This window comes from Plectropomus leopardus, unplaced genomic scaffold, assembly GCF_008729295.1.
Source record: "Plectropomus leopardus isolate mb unplaced genomic scaffold, YSFRI_Pleo_2.0 unplaced_scaffold21283, whole genome shotgun sequence".
Taxonomy (NCBI): Eukaryota; Metazoa; Chordata; class Actinopteri; order Perciformes; family Serranidae; genus Plectropomus; species Plectropomus leopardus.
In genome coordinates this window covers 1-4,438 of record NW_024623031.1, presented here as the reverse complement: position 1 = coordinate 4,438, position 4,438 = coordinate 1, and the positions used below count along the sequence as shown (strand labels likewise).

At 36.6% G+C, this 4,438-nt stretch overlaps 1 long non-coding RNA gene across 1 annotated transcript; it reads right to left on the bottom strand.

Moving 5' to 3' along the window:
* Positions 1 to 1,500: 1,500 nt before the first annotated feature.
* LOC121965708 lies at positions 1,501 to 4,112 on the bottom strand. The gene is made up of 3 exons (XR_006107511.1): positions 4,027 to 4,112; positions 2,696 to 2,782; positions 1,501 to 1,588 (listed from the first exon to the last, which is right to left on the bottom strand). It is a non-coding gene; the product is annotated as an uncharacterized LOC121965708 (long non-coding RNA).
* Positions 4,113 to 4,438: the final 326 nt, after the last annotated feature.

Sequence of the window (4,438 nt, the reverse complement as noted above, 5' to 3'; positions counted from 1 at the left end):
TGCACTTTAAAAATGAGATCTCGATCTGAATGGGACTTACTGAACTGCGAACACTTCTGCAATGTCTGAGCCAAAAGTCTGCTTTCAGCTAAGTTTTGATTATATCACAGTGAATATATTTGATATTTTCACGATATTTAATTTTTTTTCAGTTAACCAGAAAATACTCCCATTCACACACTTTGCAGCCCTAGTGGTGATATAACGCAGAGTTGAAGTTAAGGAACATTGAATTAAACTAAAAATAAATATAGTAAAATCATTGAAAGTTTGATTGGCACCAACCTGGCAAAACTTGAGTTTTCATTGGTGGAGGGAGTGCTGATACCCAGTTTCAAAGTTAAGCTACCTGCTACACAATCTGAAAATAATCCATTGCAAGTAACATAAATCATGCATTTACATATTTTTTTTTTTGCAGATTTTAGCCTTTATTTGATAAAGATACGGTGCAAAAGGTAAAGAGAGAGAGAGGGGACACCACACAGCAAAGGGCCGAGGGCGGATTTGAACCTACGGCCTCTGCAGCGAGGACGCAGCTCCTGCATATTGGGGTGCTCGTTCTACCAGGTGAGCCAAGCTTTTCTAGCATGTCTAGATGTATGATTACTGTCATATAACTGAACCTAAATGCACTTTTTTTTGATTGGATGTCTTTCAGCCAATCAGAGTGTTCCACATCATCTTAAGTGGACTGCAGTAGAGCCACGCCCCCTTTTTTAACAAGCATGGACAACCGTGGGGAAAAGAAGAAAAGGTAAGATACATTTTTATCTTTGAATTATATTGTTAAAGTACATAATTTGTGTTCAAAACATTCATCTGAAGAGTTCACAACCTCTTTGCAAAAACAATTATTTGTTCGAAATAATTTTGTTTTGTCAACTTTAACTAAACAAGTGAAAAATAATCCTCCAGAGAAAAGCTTCTTCTGCGTATTGATGTTTATCAGAAAGACGTTCTTTCATATAACAGCATGCACAGAGTGATAATGGTGATGGTGGAAGCTGAAGAGATGATGCACTCCATGTAGACTTTCATTTAAAAACAAATTTCTTTGCAACAAATCACACAAATGAACTACTGAAAAAAAATGAAGGCTGACTGGCTCCATCTCGTGGTCACATTATGCAGCACATGGAATAGCAGATCAGATATAAAATGTATAAAATTTTAATTAGTGAACTTCTGGGGTGCTGGGAGTTCAGATTAGCTTAAGTTTGTGTTAATGAGCATATTTCCCGAAATGTCAAACAACTCCTTTAATATGACAATCTCCAAAAATCATAATCTGCTTCTTTTATCAAAAACATATATAGAAAGAACTCGTTGAGCAGAAGTACGTTTCTCATATAGAGGTGATTACAGTGTCAAACAACAAATTACAACGTTGTGCACAATATCATGTCAATTAATGCACTTTTACTTGATGACATATTTCAACAATTAAATAACAATTCAAGAAGAGTATTTCCTGTGATGAGATCTGTTCTTGGGTTGATTTGAGCACTCAGGTCACCCAGTTGGTAGTGAAATGGAAACATGGTGCCAGTATACTGGACCAGCATCCATCAAGACACTACTGGATCTACAGAGAGAGAAAGAGAGAGAGAGAGAGAGGGGCAAAGAACTATTAACTGATAAAACTACTGAAACACAGAAACTGCTGAAAATACTAGACCTGTGGAGGTTTATCGTGGTTGGTTTTTGCAGAGTTTTCTTCGTGTAGCTAAACTGTCTCTACCTCACATGCATGGCACGACCTCTAAGTGCGACTTTTCTTTTTGTCATTAACAAAGAATAAAGTGAAAATACAAGAATATTTTGTCCATTTTTAGCAATAATCACTCAAAAATCATGACGGCAAGTAGCGGTGGGTGATATATTGAATATACTAAATGCATCACAGCTTTTACAACTTTGAATGTATCATCCCAACTCGTCACATGATGCGGCTCTGTCAGCGACCTTCTGTGTCTGCTTTTGGCGTTTTAGGTATCCTTCTGCGTCAGCTGTTAACCGTCCGGGATGCAGTTAACGTGATGTCAACAAATGCACATGGAAGGATGACGTCATGGTCGGATGATGCAGCCAGTTACCAGGATGTCAACAAATGCACATGGTAGGATGACGCCGCTCACAACAGCACATGGCAACCAACAAAGACCGTCACGATGGCTAAGATTAGGCAACTTAGTAACGGACAATTAGGTTTAGGCAAAAGAGGCATATGGTACAGGAAGTGAACTCCGGACTCCCGCACGAACGTCTATTTGCTGTGGGACCCACCCCGTATCCTACGCGTACTTGTCCTTCTTGTATTAAGTTGTTACTGCCAGCGTTATTACGTGATGCTATCCTTCAGCGTTTCATGTGCATGCAACGCTGTCCAGTAGCGTTGTGGTTGAACACAGAAGGTGGCTTTTGGCGTTGCATTCGTACGCCGAAAGCACTGACAGTGCGGACGCATTTAGTGCATTGCTATATCGCAAAAAATATCGCACATTTTGAAGCTATATCACCATATATTTCAAGCTAAGACATGCAAGAAAAAAACCTAAAATATACAACACAAAAAATGACTTTATCTATTTGTGTTGAAAGTCTATGTATACATGTAAATCACTCAAAATAATAATTTACAAAATCACTATTTTTCTCAGCTTGTCTCTGTAATAATATAAATAAGTTTTACCGGAAAGCCACATGCCCCAACTTTGTAAGAACATCCTGCAAAGGCCTTTCTCTTCCTTGATTTTTGTGTTTTTGCCCCTCCTTCCACCTACAGTAAAACAAAAAGAGTATTATTATAACACAATGCATTATTTAGCATTATTATGCATTATATATTTAGATCGACATTAGCACCAGCATAAGTACTGGCTGTACTGGCTATTCTTCTTGGAGTACACACATAACTTCATATACACATACAACAAAATCACAGATAAACACAACAAACAAAACAGCTCATCTGGTCGGGTTGACGTTGAGTACGGAACAAAATCTATTTAAAAAAATGATGCCAAATACAAAATTATTATTCAATCCTAATTCCTAATAATTCAGCGCGGCCTCGACTTTGATCTTCACAGAAATAAATAATAATTCTTAATAAATATAAAAACTTTACTACCTAATCTTGAATACTATATTATTCATCCTGTGCGTTCACACATTTAATTCTAATTAAAGAGGATTTAAAAAAAAATCACTATTTTCCAGGGGGGATTTCTACTATCATCCAGTTATGTAAATAATTCCTACACCTAAACATTTATGGTCCCTAAAATATTTGGAGGTACTCTTTGGACAAAAATTTCAAATGATCCTTAATATTCCCTTGAAAATTATGCAATGGCAATGAATGATGTTCCATTATACACTTTAAATTTGTAGTCTTTGTCTGTGGCGGAGAAAGCATTTACATCCTTCACTGAAGTAAAAGTACTAATGACACTTTGTAAAAATACTCTGTTATAACTAAAAGCCTGCATTGTCACTTAAGTTAAAGTAAAGGAGATATATTTAAGTATTAAAAATAAAAGTACTTGTATTTGTGAAAGTGGAACCATGAAATGTTTTTGTATGAAAAATAACAAAAGATTATCCAGAATAGTTTCAGGTTCAGCTGTCTCTGTATGTTTTTCTGTGACATGAGCAAAAAATCTTACTTTACAAAGTAACTATATAAAGTTTTTAAATAGTTGTAGTTAATATAGTGAATATAAAATACAGTGAGTTATACCTTTTTATAGGACATGTGCTTTCTTAATAATTAACCCTTTAAAACATGTACAGACATCACTTTGCTTGTACTGCCCTGAGGAGTATTTAAACCCTTTGAATTTAGTTAAGTGCCATGAGTTTATTACACTCAAATAAAGTAAGCACCTCAACATCTGTAATTTAAGTAAATCTATTTTTGTTTTATATCTCCCCACAAGAAAACGTGAATCAGTCAACCTTTAGAAAAGCTCGATGCATTCAGTGCCCAGCAGTGTGTTTTCTTACCGGCTCACTAACCTGTTTTTGAGGACGGTCTCTCAGATCGGCCTCATCAGTAGACACGAAGGATGTGATGAGCAGGAAAACCTGCAGGCACAACACGACCAGCAGCACGGTTTTGTCCATGACTGATGATCTGTTCTGTGTTCAGTGGGACTAAAGTGGACAAAGAGGACACAACAAACATGATGTAACATGATGCCAGCCATATTTCAGCGCTATCAGCAAGATGCAAGTCATTATCAGTGAGATGCTGGCTGATTGTGAGTGTTGATAATCAGCAATGAGCTAAAACGCTGACAGACAGTCAGGATTCGAAGAATGTTTAAGCCTTTAAGACCTGGATGGAAATCAGTTTTCTTTTCTTCAGTTTTCTTAAGTAGCAACTTTAAAAGATATGTCCCACGCATTGAAAAAAACAGCAACAACA